Source organism: Phaseolus vulgaris, chromosome 1 (genome assembly GCF_000499845.2).
Source record: "Phaseolus vulgaris cultivar G19833 chromosome 1, P. vulgaris v2.0, whole genome shotgun sequence".
Taxonomy (NCBI): domain Eukaryota; kingdom Viridiplantae; phylum Streptophyta; class Magnoliopsida; order Fabales; family Fabaceae; genus Phaseolus; species Phaseolus vulgaris.
The window spans coordinates 48,697,134-48,715,277 of record NC_023759.2 but is presented as its reverse complement, the minus strand read 5'-3'; the positions used below and the strand labels follow the sequence as shown (position 1 = coordinate 48,715,277).

At 26.8% G+C, this 18,144-nt stretch overlaps 1 long non-coding RNA gene across 1 annotated transcript; it reads left to right on the top strand.

Annotated features, from left to right (window-relative positions):
- The first annotated feature begins 10,833 nt into the window (after positions 1-10,833).
- Positions 10,834-12,896, top strand: LOC137814985 (uncharacterized). Its single transcript, XR_011081705.1, has 3 exons — positions 10,834-12,351; positions 12,448-12,558; positions 12,740-12,896. It is a non-coding gene; the product is annotated as an uncharacterized lncRNA (long non-coding RNA).
- Positions 12,897-18,144: the final 5,248 nt, after the last annotated feature.

The following is an 18,144-nucleotide window of genomic DNA, read 5'->3' as shown; positions in this document are numbered from 1 at the left end:
TAATATTTTTTTTTGTTGAAAATGAAGGTATTGCAAATTAAATTAATATTAAAATTTTATTTTTTTAGTGTTGGCTTAAACGATACTAAATGAAAATAAATTTAAAATAAAAGCGCATTAGCATAAGCTTGACAAATTTTAAACTACTCTAATAAAAAAAATAATTTAAAAATTAGTGATAAATTAACGATGTTGTTTAGACTCAACTCTCAAAAGGCAACAATAATGAATTAACATATATAATTTTAGAGTTCACTACTCATGCAACACAAATTCAACAGTATTGACTAATTACCATCAACTTTTAGTCAACACTAAGTGTCCATTCTTTTATATTGCATTGTCTCTATCTTTGAATGAAAAAATTATATGCATCTCCATCTCCATCTATCTTTGATATTTGAAGAATATAAAATTTATCTTTCCTCTTCATCGCCATTCAGAAACATATATACTCATACTTGCTCAAATATTGATTGGATATTGTTTTACAAAAAAATAGAAAATAAAGTTAAAAATATGATATTATCAATATCTTGTTAAAATAGTACACAAAGTCTTCTCTTCAATACAAACTATCAATAAACAAATTATAATTAAAAATAAAATAAAATAAAATAAAATATCACATAGACTAAAGGATTTTTAGTAACTTCAAATATGAAGAGATATAAGTATGGAGACAACAATAATTTTATTAAAAAATAAATAAAAATGTTACACATCATCATAAACATTTTATTTGACAAAAAGTGTATTATATTTAAAAGTTTAGCATTCAAAAGTTTTTTCTTTTGCCTCTAATGCGATCATATATTTAAATACTATTTTATTCTTAAAAAAATATAAAATTGTGATTAAGTTTTTGAATAATGAGGTTGATATAGAAGAACCTCGTGATAATAGATATGATGTTGTTAAAACTATTAAGAAACTTAAAAGTCTTAAAAAATATTTTAAATGTTTACTAATAAGAAATAAGAGTCATTGTTTTTAGGATTTTTTTTACAAGGTGTTAAAAATCTATATTTTGATTGGTTTAAATTTATAGTTCTTTCTTATTTATTATAAATTTTGGCCTAGTTTTCTATACTTATTTTTTTTTCTTGTTTAATTATATTTTTTTTATATAATAACAAAATGTCTAACATAAAACTTCATTTAAATAAAAGTGTTTACATCAATATTTGTTTAAACTCTTGGTGCTTGAGAGGTTGTTGATGGACATAAATCCTCTATCATTAAAGTTTGTCTGTTTTAAATAATATCCAACCCCTAGTTTTTGTATAATTTGTTCATCTTTCAAACTTTAGTTCATCCTATCCTTTTTCTTTATTTGCATTTTCTCTCTCTCCTTTTTCTTTACTTTTTTTTTTTTGCATTACAAAGACACAATTGTAAAGACAACACAATCTTTTTCTTCTTTTTAATTTCTCACAAACATACAAATAAAATGAAAATGTAAAAAAAAAAATTGGTCCAAAATCAGATGCAAAGTGGCCATTTGAAACCGGGGGTGGGCAATTCTCTATCAGATGCAATACAGTATTTTAATGTCATTTGTCCTTCTTCAAATTAAAAACTTCTTAAAGGGCAAAGTTGAATTAATAAAAAAGAGAGTAACAAATGAGCAATGAGGTCACTAGAGAGAACGAAAAGGTGATTCAGAGTTGAAAGTCAAAGAAATTGGTGTAACAGCAGGGAATTGGAATAGTTTCATTTAGACTTTACTTGTCATTTTTTATGTTTTTTTTACTTGTATTTTTTATGTTTTTTTTAATTGTTGGAGATTGAATTTGTAAGGATTTAAAAAGTAGATTTGTGAAAATTTGCAAGGAAAGTTTGAAGAAAATGTTCATATTAACCTATGAATTTGTGAAAAAAAGTTATTGAAGTTTTTGAATGATGTGATAATTATGAATTTTATTTTATTAAAATATATAAAATGTAAATTTACAAATTTAATCTTCTATTATTATTGTACTGTTCGGTCACGATCAAGTTGGAACCTGATCGTGTGGATAGGATTTTTAGGGTCAAATTGAGTCGTGTCACTAAAAATCCAAAGAAGATGCTTGATATTTAATACATCCACATCAGTTAATTATAGATACTTTTTTCAATACAAATTTAGCAAAAACATAACAAGAAACGATACTATATATAACATCACCTCTGAATGACACAAAGATACTCACAATTTAAAATGTCGTTACAATTTCCTAAAGAAGGATCTATGAGTGTTATATAAAAATTCTAAGTACCCAAATAAATGTAAGTATTATTCAGTACAATACATATTACACTAAAATTAATATTTAATATTTTTACTAACTTGATCGTTGAAATTTTGTCAACAAGTGAAATCTTTCTCGTCACACGGTGATTTTCAAGCACTCAAAGACTACCATAACGAAGAATTAATCGGATATCACCTCCCAAATCCGATTCTATATTGTTGATTAGAACAATTATATTTTAGATATATACAAAATTGTGGAAAATGCATTGTTGAATTAAAATGATAATAATTTGGTTAAGATTCGTGAGAAGTAAAAGTAGGTGTGTAGAGGAAGAGGAGAGCGTGTGGGAGAATAGGAATGCTTTGGTTCCGTACAAATCTGGTCACATCAAAGTCACGTCCTGGGATGAAAGCTGTGGGGGTTACTTCACTGTTGCAGATTGTCATTGCCTACGCAAAATAAAATACTCAACCACAACATTCTCACTATCTCTCAACACAAATTCTCACCTATTCAACTTATGTTTCTTATCTTCCATTTACTACTTCTTCCAACACTACACTATTTACACTTGTTTTAAAAATCAAACAATTCACACATTGTTTTAAATAGTTTTTGTTTAGGATTTGTTTTATAGTTGATCGATTCGATGCAGTTTTAACAGAGGGAAGATTTTATCGCAGAGGTTAAGATTGAAATTTGAAAAAAAGAAGAAAAAAAATCACATGAAAAAAGTGCAGAGACATGTAATAGCAACTTTTGGAAAAGCAGAAAGCAGGGTCACTCTCTTGCCGCTCACAATCGCTTATTTATTCAGCATATCATTCCCTAACAGGCAAAAAAATATTGATGTGATGAAATTTTGCTATGCTCTGTTTAAGTAACAAATTGCAATTAGTCATAAATCATAGATAGACACACTGCTTTGACCAGTGATGTGAATAAGGACATGCAGCGAATCCCTTCTGGCGAATCACTTTTACTAGTAACTTTTGAGCCTAAATTAAAGTCATTTCAACCTCAAATCCCTCGTTATATGATATAGACATGTTTTAATACAAAACAAACTAATCTTATAAAAATAATCACTTTTTAACTTTATAATATTTATAAGTATTTTTATAAGTTTTGATCCTTCGATTAAGTCAAAATCACACTCGTATGTGATGCAAACTAGTAGCACACATCGAGTAAAAATAATATATATTGAGGGTTATAAAATATTTTGAAATTATTTTGTGGAAGAGATACGTAGCATGAAATGATAAAAGATTGAGGGTTGAGGGTTGTGGAACCCAGTTGAGTTAAAAATGCATTATTAGTCCTGAACACTACTTTCGGTGGGGTATGCTTTATTTGGCCACACCGCAATTTCTTCATAAAAATGAGTAAACATATAAACAAAATAGTTTTAGAGTGTTGTATTCTTAATCATCAGTCTCCACTATTCATTATGTATGATTTTTTTTCCTATTTTTGTAATCTCGCATAATTGTTAATTGCATGAATTTCTCATCATCTTCTATAAATATCGTGATCAGAAATGATATGTCCATAAGTACTAATAGGCTTGACATGTCAACCTCTCAGCCTCTAACGAAAGTAAATGAAGCTTAAAAGCTATTGGGAACATTCGCTTTATAGATACCTAACAAACTCGGTCCATAACCCTAAAAAAAACTTTTTTCTTTAACTTTTACAGCAGAAAATGAACTAATTAATCAAGAATTAAGTTTTATTATTTTGTAAAAAGGGCTTGTTTAGGGTATTTGTAAAGTATGCTCATATTTTAACACACATTTAATAAGTTAAATTAATAATATTTATTTAGATTTTTTATTTGAAATTTTAATATACATTATTATATTATTAAAATGGGTTGTAAGATGGATATAATTTTTGTATTCAAATATTTTTCATTTGTAAAACAGTTGAAAAATCTACCAAATCTTTTATTTCACGTTTCATTCATTGAGATGTGTGCAAAGATGTAAACATTCATATTTAACGACTTCTTTATGATACCATCACTATTCATTCCTTTTTCTTTGTTATTTGGACTTAATGGCATTATTTGCCTCCTTTTCTTTATTATTTGGACTTAATGGCATTTTTTTCATCGTGTTGAGTCATTAATTTTGAATTGCATTTGACATAATTGACTTATACCTTCCCCAGAAATCTAATGTACATAATTCACATAATGTACATTAATGTAAATAAAAAAATCGATTATGTTAGGTCATAGGCAACGTTACAATAAATATTCCAAAAGATAGTGAAAATATTGAAGGAAATTCCAAAAGAACTAAGAAAATATCAAGAAAATTATAGGAAAGGAAATATAATAATAACAATAATTATGCATGGTGGTATTTTTCAAAATCTACCGCATTTTAAAAAAATAAGAGATTATAAAGTCATATGTCTTGCTCTAACTAGCCCCGCTAATCTTTTATATTTTTTATATGATATATATATTTTTTAAGGAATGAATCATTTGGACTTTTCATATTAAAATATAAAACGGGATTAATTGAATTTTAAAATAATCATAAAAGTTATGGCTAGAATTATAAATTTTTATTATTATATATACAATCTAAAATCAAATTATATTTTCCAAAATCAAATTTAAATATTCAAGTAAAAAATTAAATAAATTTAAACCAAATTAAATTATCAATACATTTTAAAGGTTACATAGGGAATTTTTTATGCAAAAAAACTATTTAGGAAGAGAAAAGGTCATCCGACGTTATAATACTGATAAAACATGGCAAAAGTAGCAATGAAAGTTGTATTTAAAATAAGGTTAGCCTACATTTAAAGAGAAATATTATGTTTTAAAAATTAAAATCGATGATGATCAAATTTTTATATAAAATTTTATTTATAAGTTATTTAATTTATTGAAGCATTGTTAATATTTATTTTATTTTGTTAGATATTAATTTTTTTATTAAAATATTAAAGTTTGATTTAATTTTATTGCTTTTCTTTAATTTTTATTGTTTAAAAGATTATATCAAATATTAAAATCAAATAAATATATTTGAAATAAAAAAGATGAAAAAAAGAAATTGAAAAAGTGACGTGCCAATTCACCCGGTACGCTTTTGACACCTCTAAATTTAAAGAAAGGATTTAGTTGATCATGTGATAGGAAATTTGAATATCTGTTGAAAGAGATATTCATAATTATTTTTTACTATGTTTAGACCATGCTTATCTTTAAAAGAAGATATTCGTAAGAACAAAAACATGCCAAGAGTGTTTGATATGGTATAATCTTTTTGCTTAATGATGGAAACCATTTTTTATTGTTTAGAAAAGCGACCACTTTAACTAACAGTGTGAAAAGAAGTGAAAAAAGATAGCTTCTGTATAAATAAAAAATGTGTTGAAGAATGAGTTGATAGAAGAGATAAATCCAGAAGGAAACACGCACTCAGAATCTTAACTAGCTAGTGCGGCATTTCGTTGCGTAATTTATTTAACATCTTACTCCACTATGAACTCTGTATCATAATATCTACCTTTTTTCCTATCATTTATCCATCAACTTTCTTTTAGGTATAACATGGTTAAAGCCTATATATTCCTTATCATTTTCGACTTTTCTAGGTCAACAAGTACCATTTCAACTTCTGCACAATTCCTTCCCTTTGCCTTCTTCATACATTATACAACCCTATACTAATCTATTTCTCTTTCTAATATTTACCCATAATAATAAAAACAAAAAATATTATTTCTTTAACATCTACAATTCCACCAAATATAATTGATTTATCCTATATTTTTTTATCTATAAAAAAATCACTAAAAATTCATTTTAGATATAAAAAATAATTAGTTGATATAGTGACTAAATTAGAAACTATATCGGAGACTAAAAAAATTATTGATTTTTAAATTAGTTTATATTATTGATAAATAGTTTCTAGATTGATATCTAATTAACTATCAAGGTTTTAACTACCAATTATTTAAATTTCTAAATTTACTAGAAAACCTTGGTAGCTAAGTAGATACTAATTTAGAAACTATTATCAATAATAAAAATTAATCTAGAAATCATTTTTTTAGTCTCTAAAATGGTTTTTAATTTAGTACATATAGTAATTAATTATTTTTTATTTATAAAGTTGGTTTCTATTAATAGTTTTATTAATGATTTTTTTGTATTAGTGTATAACTGAATTTCACAAAACCAATCCAAGCAATCAATATCTCAAAAGGTGAAATTGAATACTTTGTACATAATTCGACAGTGATACAATAGCTTTAACTAATATCGTTAGTACATTTTTTTATATGACTTTGATATTAATTTGGTAACTGAGTTTATGTTTATTTTTTTTATATAAAAAATTATAATGCATTATTATGAATCATTACATTTCAATTAGATTCACATCTCAAAGTTGTTTCAACAATCATCTGTACACCACATTCTTAAAATATTTTTATTAATTAATTTATTTATTTTTTGATGAAAAAATAATGTCTAAAACATAATATATGGATAAACCATATTTATTGATATCTGAATGAAGTTTAAATAATTTTTTTTTGTTGGCAGTAGTTTTATGCTGTTTCAATTCGTACAACTTAAGACATTTTAAAATCAATGCGCTTATGATATTTTTAAAGCAATGACTCCAACTTCATACGATTTAACTAAACTTACTATATATAGGCTTTTTTTAAAAGATTTTTTAGACATTAATGCGAATTAAATCTCTTATCTCAATCTTAAGTTTTATCATCTTTACGTACGAGAAAAACCGTATATAATACTAAACAAACAAATAAATAAAGACTAATAAGAAATTATTAAATAGAAATAAATTTTAAAAATAAGAAATAAGTAGTTTTTATATTAATTAAAATAAATATTATTTAGAAATTAAAAAAATTATTAATAACATCGGAGAAGGAATTATTTTGATTGGGAAATACCCAAATTCAAATCTTTTAATAACGACAGTTGAGTTGGAAAGGACAAGTGGAAATTGAAAGTAAAGAAAAAATGAGTCATACAATTAAAATTGCATGTAAGGTACTGCAACACAGTGCAAATGCAAGTGGAGAAAAATAAAAGTTCTTTAAAACCATATGAAAAACTAATTATATTCCAAATGTAAAACATTTTTTTCTGAAGAACGGGTTTGAATAGGATTGAAACTACAGATAATCTATTAAGAAGGCGAACGCAGATAATTAATAATAAATGTGTGTTATGTAATAATCATATAAAAAGTATAAATCGCCTCTTTTTTAATGCAAGATAGCTACAATGACATGTAATTTATGTGACAAAGTGGGTAAATATCATATGTCCCCAAACAGTGTAGTAAATAATTTTTATCAATTCAATATATTATGTCTAAGAAAATATGGAAATAAAATTTGAAAAACCATGTAGATGACTATAATGAGAGGAATATAGAAACATTGAAATAATGTCATACATAGAACTGCAATAGTTGATGGGAGGAAAATTTTGCAAATGTACAACTAAAATCTTCTGCATGAATTACAAATAAAGTAAGAATATCAAACTTTTTCTACTTACATTGGTGCCTCAGCCAAGGACATGTATAAGTATCATACAAAAATGAAAGTCTTATGCACATAAAGTGGAGAGAGGAACTTGGAATGTCAACAAAATTTTAGCTACCAACTTTAAAATCTAATTAGTTAGTATAGCTAAAACTTTGGTAGATGATTAGATATCAATTTATAAATTATTTATTAATAATAAAAACTATTTTAATACCAATAATTTTGTTAGTATCTAATTTAGTTGATATAGTAACTAATTATTTTTTTCCTCTAAATTAGTTTTTATTTAATGATTTTCTATTACTGGAATATACTCTATTTTGAAAATCTTATAATTTCGGGTAATAATGAAATTTTGAAAGTGTGCAATGGTTTCTTTTAGCATGGTAAAATTTCAAGAAAATTCTCTAAACTAATGGTAAGAAGAGGGACAAAGAACCCTCTATCTTAGGTTATTTGTTGTGTGTTATCCTCTGTATAAGTTGCAAGATGCCAAAGACTCGCAAAATCGTGTGCTAAAAGAGAACAAAAATGTTTGGAGTGCAAAACAAATATGAAGTTCAAAATGTATTGTAAAGCATAACTAATCTCACATCCATCACTTGGGTAAACCAAAAGTCAAACAATCTGAGAGATGAACCGAGCCTCGAAGCTTCCAAGTTAGACATCACCACCCCCAAGCAAATTGACCTACTTACAAATTCAATCCAGAGCTAGCTAATGGAAAATTCAATCTCCTAAATTTGGCCAAATTTTAAAATAATATACTATTAGATTCATACATCATACAAGATAGAGAATGAGGAACGACACTTCTAATTATGTTTAGAATGAAAGAGTCATAATTTATTATAATATATAGATGCAATATAGTCTCATGATAGTATTTTGTAAAAGGATTAGAGTATCCGTTACTTAAAAAAATACTATGCGTTTCTTTAGTTAAATGTTTAATAAGTAGTCTAATATCAAATAATATTATTTGTATATGGAATGATTTATCATAATATTATCAATTCTATCACTAAAATGCACATTGATTGCATAATTTCAAAGAGTAAAATAATAATTCATTACAAGAAAATCATGAAATAAAAACCAATTTTTAGATATCAAAATAATTAGTTCCAATAGTAACTAAATTAGAGACCATTTTAGAAACTAACAAAAAAAAATGGTTTCTAAATTAGTTTATATTATTGTTAAATAGTTTCTAAATTAGAAACTAAATAATTGGTAGTTAAAACCTTGGTTGCTAATTAAATACCAATTTAGAAACTATTAAACAATAATATAAACTAATTTAGCAACCAATTTTTTATTTAGTTTCTAAAATGGTATCTAATTTAGTTACTATTGCAACTAATTATTTTAGTCTCTAAAAATTGGTTTCTATATCATGATTTTCTTGTAGTGATTAAAGAGATATTTAATTATTTTTTTTATCAACAATTAATATGTAAAAAAAATCACTTCAGATGTGATTCAACTCATTTGTAAAATGGTAAAAATACAGATAAGGTATATTATATATACTTTAAAACATAATCCTTAAAATTCTTATAAATCTCATAATTTCATTATATAAATTCTTTAAACTCTAAATGACAGTAATCTTTTAAATATTTTAATTTGACAATAGTTAAAACTGTGTGCGCTTACTTTAATTTGTAAACATAAAAGTCCCGTGGTGAACAGAGTTATATATGTATGGCTGTTACCATGACAAGGGATGCTGTAGTATTATTTTGTCGCGGGAACATGGTCGGTGATCACTGACTATGACAGAATAACATGTTATGCATATTCAATAATATTTGTTTTTTGCAATATATTCATTTCATTTTGTTTTTGTATAAAGTGTCTATATAAAAACTAAACATATATTATTATGAGACTCTAGGGGTGTTCTATCACTTTTAATCGTGCCACCTCAAAACCAAAGGACAATTAACATTATTCTGAAAATGAGTGATTTAAGATCCCTTTCCTATGATTGGAAAAGCATAAACTAAAACAAACTTTGGCTCCTCTTCTTGTCCAAGAGATAATAAGAGTCAAATTAATATATTTATATACTTAAGTTTTTTTTTTTTTACGATTCGATTTAATCGCTTGAAAGATTTTCTGGATTTTCTTACAATTAAAAAAAAAAAACCAATCTTATAATTTGATTAGATTTTTAAATCTTGTGCGTGTGTTCAATAAATAAATAAATATATGTATAATACTTTGTTTTTATGTTTATCGTATATCTTGATTGAGAGATTCTTTTTCTAAAAAAAAAAGATATTAAATGAAAGAGATATTAGGGTTCCCAACCCTTATAAAAGAAGCTACAATATGTAAAAATAACTACTACTTGAAGTAAAGGTAGCAAGATCAGCTTAATATCCCACCAAATTTCCCACATTCTGTTCAATTTATTACACAAACCCAAATACACATATTTTCTAGACACACAGTTACAAAGATTCAATCTCTAAACACATACTAACCTATCAACTCTATATATAAAGATGAAAAATTATAAGTTGCTTCAAGATTGCTGATTAAAAAAAAAGTTGCTTCAAGATTAATTTGAAAGAGCTACTGCATTTTCTATTTATATTAAGTTGTTCTAAGAATAATTTTGAAGAGTTACAGTATTTTTATTTTTACAAGTTTAACAGTTTTAATTGGTAATTCCCCTTGAATTTTTAAATTAAAAATAAAGGACCATAAAAGATGAAGTCAAGGAATAATTATTTTAACTGAATTAGTATATGTATGTGAAAGCAAAATTTTCAATCTGAGAATAAACTCTATAAGATAAATTTATGTATAATAATTAATAAATAAACCAATGCAATTGGGTTCTTTCCATTATATATGTGCATTATTTTGCTTTAATAATGCATACTACTTTTTATTTGTCAATATATATATATATATATATATATATATATATATATAATATGTAGAGATTAGAGGATGAGTAACAGTATATATGGAAGAGATGGAAATTGTCCACCTTGGTAGTTCTGGATAGAAGTAATGAAGATTGTAAGAAAAGTGAGGAGTGTTGAGAAGAGATGAATAGAATTTTTTGTTGGAGGGAAGAGAGATGAAATAAATGATGTGAAAGAGAGTGATTAAGAGAAAAGGAGATTATTAAGAGAAATGTGAAAATGAAACTAAAGAATAGTCCAAAAGGGGGATGAGGGAAAAGGAGGAAACCCTAGGGAAGGAGAAAGGGGTGCAGGGGCTGTCAATTCCGGCCCCCACTTTGAAAACGCTTGTAGAGGACGCAAACACTTGCTCCAATCCCAAACGCCACCTCGTTCCTCTACTGGGTAAGTTTTCATTTTCCATATCTCACACATCCTACCTATTATTCCGCTTCCATCTCTGGACCATGGACTTGGTCACACTGGTTTTAAGTTTTTGGTAAATTTGGTGCCTAAGATTACGATGTATAACTGTTGTACGTGTTACATCCCCTCTCTTTCTCTCTCTCACACACACATCTTAAGCACCAACCAATCTCCTCCTCATTTATTACTTCCTTCCCTACTTCACCACTCTCTCTATATATACACCACTAAACCCTTTCTTCTTTCTCAGTTAACTTCTTTCTCTTCAACCTACCTTCCTTCCTCTTCTCATTTCAGTGTTTCTTCCTTCGCCTCTTGCTTTTCTTTTCTCTTTGCCTTCTTCTTAACTTTTCCACAGTAATTCTGTGCTTTCTACACGTTAATCACTATAGATGGTAGGTACTTTGGTAGCTTTTCTTTTGTATAGAGACTTATCAATGAATGATACTACTAAGTGGGTCTTGTGTTTGTTATGTTGGCCTACACATACACATGGGACTGAGCACCCTTTTATGCCTTATATTGCTTCTCCCTCTTTTTCTTGCCTTTACTTTTGCCTCATATATTGAGTTAGATTAGATTTAGGGTTAGGGTTAGGGCTGTTCTATTCTCGCCTCCTTTTCCACTTCCTCGTATTTGAAGTTTTCCTTTTTCACTGCCTAGCGATCTTGATGTTGGTAGCACAGAGAGGGTTCAATTATGAAGCCGTGAATGAACAAAAGAAACCAGTCACTGTTTGCCGGTGGAGCATCATCAAGATTCACAAGCTTTAGGGGCATTAATTTGTTTGAGGTGGTCCCTTATTACTCCAAACCAATTAGCCTTTGCGATGGGAATCTTGATGATGCTGCAGCAGCAATAAATGACTAATACTACAGGTATTGCTTGAGGATCTCACCACTACACAACTGTTCTACAACGCTCAGAGCAAAGGAGGTTTTTAATTAACTCAATAGGTATCATGCTAATTAGTTTTCTAATATCTAAGAAGTTAATTAGATCATGTCCCAGTTACTAGCCACTTTTTGGATTTACCTTTATTAACTCCAGTGGCTGTTGAGTCATGTTGAACATGAATGGTGAAGTACCTCAGGTTTTTGTGGAAGTTTTCAATCAAGTGCAGTTGAGACCATTGGTTGATTGAGACAGCATAGATAATGATGCCATTGGCCTGTCTGGTAATGCACTCTGTAATCCTTTCTTGTGCCATTTTGAGGTTTAATATTCAGTAACGATGGAGTTGAGTGCTCTTACTACCTTTATGGAATTTGCAGTACTGCAGAACCCCTTACCACCTGCAAAGCTCAGTAGGTATGTCTGTACGTTGATGGAGCATTGTGTACTACCATGGATCATTCAATGCTTTTACTTCATGGACATTTGGGGTAACACTATTTATCTTTTCTCTTCTTCAGTCATACATAAATAATATATAATATATATATATATATATATATATATATATATATATACATCTCATACATATGTATTGAGTTTGGGCAAGCATCTTTTTCTTTTCCACGATGTGTTTGGAATATTAATGTCATTAATATTGCACATATGTAGGTTGCACTTTCAGTGCTGGTGATATTGCCATGGAAAGAAAGCAGATTAATTAGTTTCTTATCAGAATGCATATAATTATCCTCTTAATTAACAGGATATCTGGTGCAGTGTCTGCTTTCTTCATAAAGTAGCATCTAATCATCTCTATTTTTGGGTTTGCTCTTTTTTCTTAATGTTGTTAAAACGCTTTATTTGTTTTTGAGAACAATATGCTAGTAAAAGTTTAACTCATGGGATATATATAAAGCACAGGATTGAGCTTTAGGTCATTAAACGATCTAAATATTCTTCTAATAACTTTTAGATCAACAATACATTTACTTTGTTAAGTTCAATTCAGATGTTGAAAACTGAAACCTCTAATTTGCGATTACTTTTTTAAGCTGAGTTGTTTGTTTCCTATGTTATATTATGAAATATTGCAGTAGTGAATAAAACTCCTTCTGAAAAAGCAATGGTAACGTAACACATTATATTTGAATTGTTTTGCTTTTAAGAGTGATAGTTGGCAATGTGTAATTACAAAACTTGAATCCTAGTTAAAACTCATGCATTAATTTAAACTAAAAAGGCATTGTAAATTAAACCTTTGCACTTTTTTTCTGGTATTTTGCACTTATATTCTTTCACTAAAGACGAGTGCACACTTCCATTATGCTGCGTACTGTCCCCTTAATCGAATGAATGATGTTGGCGTCGTACCATGCATATGATGCTAAAGGTATATGTTTCATATTTATTTTTCTCTTCACTAACCATATTAATTTTTTAATAACACCAAAAATTAAAATATATTGAAAAATAATTCATTTGCAATTAACATTATTTGAAACTAAGTGGATCTCTCTTGTGGTTCAACGTCACTTTATGCAAGTCTCTTGTACATAGTTGTTCCATTTCTATCATCCATCATTAAAAAAAAAAAAAACTTGAAAAACTGAAAATAAAAAAACAAGCAAACTTAAGCAACTTGTTCAAAACTAATGCTGTTAAATTTTACATGATACATTTTCAAAATATCTTACACATGATCACAGTCTCGAATTGTATGATCGATACAAAGTTACTTTCCTCAGAAGATAGATATTTTATTTTATTTTTTGAAGATAAATATTTCATGTAGTGTTGGTTTATTAATCCATATTCTGCTTTTAGCCAAATGTTGCCTTCAGAAATAATTATTAACCCATAAAACACCATTTTTTTTAATATCATTTGTTTTTATACTTATTGTTATAATTTGTAAATCTAAAAGCTTTATTGATAACAATAGCTAAATGTATGGAGGATCAACATTCAAAATTGAAACGCGGAAAGAGATTTAATCATGCAAAATAAATGAACAAATATTTACATTTTGCGTTCTTTGATAATATTTGATTGGCAATGCAATAATATCTTCTGCAAAAGTTTTTTACTATTGATTTTATTGTTAAGTCTGTCAATTATCATTTAAAAAAAAATAATCTCCTCTTATTTTTTAAAAAAAAATTCTTTAAAGGCCTGTTTGTTTCAAATTTGGGTAAACTAATACTGTAGTGTTCACTGTAAAGGGTAAATGCTCGTTTTTATAATTAATTTTTATTATAAAGAAATATACTTGAATGTGTTAGTTATATTTAAAATTTATAATAATCATTTAGGTTATGACGTAAAGTTATTTTTATCTATTCTTTAAATTATTAAAATTAAAAATAAATATTAATACATTAAAAAAGAAATTCTTGAAAAGATCACGGTGTTTTATGATGATTGAGATAATTATGAATAAGTTATTACTCTAAATAATCCTGGATTCAGTTTCTTAGGCAAGACATTAGAATTCAACAAACCCACTCATGATATATACTTCGTGAAAAAAGGGTAAAATTGTACAATTTTTTTAGTTGATTAGAATAGAACTAATGAAAGAAGAAAAATAATATTAAAAATGCTTAATAGAAAAAAGATAGGAAAGTGAAAATTAAAAAGTAACTTTTCAGAATGTATATTATTAAGTTTGGATTGAACTAATATAAAATAATGAAATATAAGTTAAATACGTTCCAAGTTATTTTAGTGGTGAAGATATGTTAAAACTTGAAATTTCCATTAAAAAAAAAGAGTGAGAATTGAATTTGCTAGTATTAAAGAAATAAAAGGTGGTATGAATGATAGAGCAACATATGAGAAGGTAGAATATTTGATGGATTCCATTAGTTTCTGTGTGACCCACACCAAAGCATGATGCGTCATATCCTACATATATGCGTTCCCACCTCCATTTCTTTTCCACCTTATCAATCTCCATTAACTATCTCCTCAAAACTACAAATGCTAAACATGATCCTCCATGTGTTTAGCTTAAATTTAAGATATTATAAATAATAAAGTGTGGATTTAGTTTAGGTATGTTATGATTAGGGAGGTTAAGAAAGTTTGAGGGGAAATTTTTATTTTTATGACCAAAGAATAAATAAAATAAAATGAAATATTTTAGGGATGTCTCAACTTTTATAAAAAAACTCAAATCAAACTTCTTAATATCTACCCAATTGGTGATTCTATAGGTTCTACAAAACATCAATCAGAGTGGCATAGACATAACAAGATTGATATAGTTATGATCACATCAAAATACAATTACATCATCCCTCTAAAGGAGACACATTCTTACAAAAGAATACAAAATAAATATCATCCTAAACCCTTCTCCAACAACCGGATGTTTACCAACAAACAGAAGTAAGCAAAACATCCAAGAGCCATAAATATCAAACTAAACCTCCAAAAAAACTATGAAAGCCAAAAACTTCAAACTGAAACACACCAAAACTTATTTATATTAAATATATAAATATCTAAGAAGAAAAAATGTTATTTTTACCATTGATTTATAATCTTTCAAAAAAAATCATTTCTTTTACATGACTTACATTTTAATAAAAGATTATTTTTTTCTCTATTTTTAACCGTTGTAATCTGAAACATTTTAGAAATTGTGTGAAGTCATGGATCGAGTCCAAATACATGACATATATAGTTTTAAGGCCGATCTTCAAAAACACGTTAGAACCAAATACTTAATGAACTTATTAATCTTGTTGTCTCATGCCTGAAACAGAAGGATCGTGAGATAATGGACTGAATATACTTATACGGTAAAATGGTTTTGATTCAGATTTGTGAAAATAAAATAAAAAAATTTATTTACTTCTCATTGAAAATGAGGATGATGATTTGAAAATTGACTGAATATCTAGGATAATGATGATCAGTTTTAAAATATAACTAGAAAGAGATTAAATGAAATGTTGAGGTTGAATAGATGTTCCTTAGTAGAAGATGTTGTAAAGATATGAAGATTGTTGAAAGAATAAAGTAGGAGGCAATGTCCGCATGGAAGGTGAGAGCAGTAGGGAAGAAGGACAACTAGTACGCCGCACAATCTTTAATCACTGACTTATGGTACCCCTCCTCTCCTCTTCTCGTACAATAATTCAACTTCTACTTTCTCTTCCCACCATACTTTTTCTTTTCTTTTCTTTTCTTTTCTTTCTTACTCACAAAAACAAATCATTTTATTTTCATGGAAATGCTTCAACTATTTTTTGATTTGTTGCTTCTACTACTTTTTACTTCTAATTTCAAAATACAAATCAACCCTTTCTGGCCTTTTCGATTAATTTTTTTATTCTATTTAAGTGTGGATTTAAAAATACTATTATTTTCCAATTTACCAAAGATATTAAAGTATAAACAAAACACGTTGTGGAGCGGAGTAAGAAATACAGAGGAAACTATTTTTGCCTTTTACTATTAAAAAAAATACTAAACATGCTATATATAGAAATAACATCTCAAAAGTTTGAATATAATATTAAAGATCACAACGTGAAACACGGATTATGTGGATTGATCTGTAATCCGCTACTAGAAAATATGAGGTGAATTTACTAATTTATTTTGTTGACTTGTTTTTGTTCGTTCTGCATAACATGCAATCTGTGGGTCAACAACAAGATGACGCAGGTTGGTCCGCTGACTTGCATAAATAAAAAATAATTATTTAGTTTTTTGTGAAAAAAAGCAATATATCCCACTTACTCATTATTGCAGTGTGATATTTGTGATATTTATTTTATTTTATTTTAAAAAAATTGAATTTAATTTACTAAAAATGAAATATTTTATTTTAATAATCTAAAAGAGTTAATATTAAAAGTGACAACAAATTTAGTTGTAAGTAAAGTCTTCTATTTAAAATTTGTTAATAAAAAACAATATAAAGAATAGATTTCAATAAGATACACTTTAAAAAATTAGTCATTTTCATTAAAATATTTTGTAGTAAAATTTTGATAAGATACTGATATATTTACATACATATAAAGAAAAAATAGATGTAAAAAAAACTTTAATTATTTTTAATCAAGCCTATTGACAACCCTCGTACTTGAATTCATGTTTTTATCTTAGTTAAATGAATTGAAAACATGGATAAAATTCTAATTTTAATTTTTTAGCAAGAGAAATTGTTTTTCATAATTAATAAAATTTTATTTTATTTTAAAAAGTATTTTCCTTTTGCGGACAAGCCCCTGAATTACCTCTTTTATCGGAGCAGGTTAGTGAAATGAGTCCGCCTTCTTTGCATGGAGCGGGCCAACCCAACCCGCATTGTTATTCCTACGTACTCTCTTTATTATTTGAACAATAAACTAATATTTAAGTATTTAATATTTTAATAAAAAAATACTCAAAATTGAATTCTTATATTTTATTCATTCTAACCATTGTTAAACTCCAAATGTAACATATTTTTGTTATCATAATTGTATTTTTATTTAAAAAATCAAATTTAATTACATAACAACTAAATCATAAAAAAAACAATATCACACACTATTGCAAATACTTGTTGAAAAAGGAAGATAAACAGTTTTAAAAATCTAAAAAAAAGAAAAAAGGGTTTATAAAAAGTTGAAACAATATATTAATTTTAAAAATAAATAGCTATAGTTAAATTTGTATGTGTATTTAGAGTTTTACTTTTTTATCCTTTTTCGAATAATATCTTCTTAACCATAAAAATTTGTTCGAACCCCTAATTTACAACAATTGTGAATGACTCCATTTATAAATATGAAACTGAAAGTATTTCATATTATGAGTAGAATTTCCTGAAAGTCTAACTATATCTAACTAGTTCTTGGAAAGTATAGGTTGGCATATCTATATTAACAAACTATAAAAAAAAAGTACAGAAAAGATTTTTACTAGTTTTTGTTTTGTTTTTTGGTATGTATAATTTTAAATATTTCTTTTTATATAACTCAAGTATTTCTATATTTATTTATTTATTACTGATAAAATGATAATTATAATATATAAATAAAATACCAAAATCTAAAATGATAGTTATT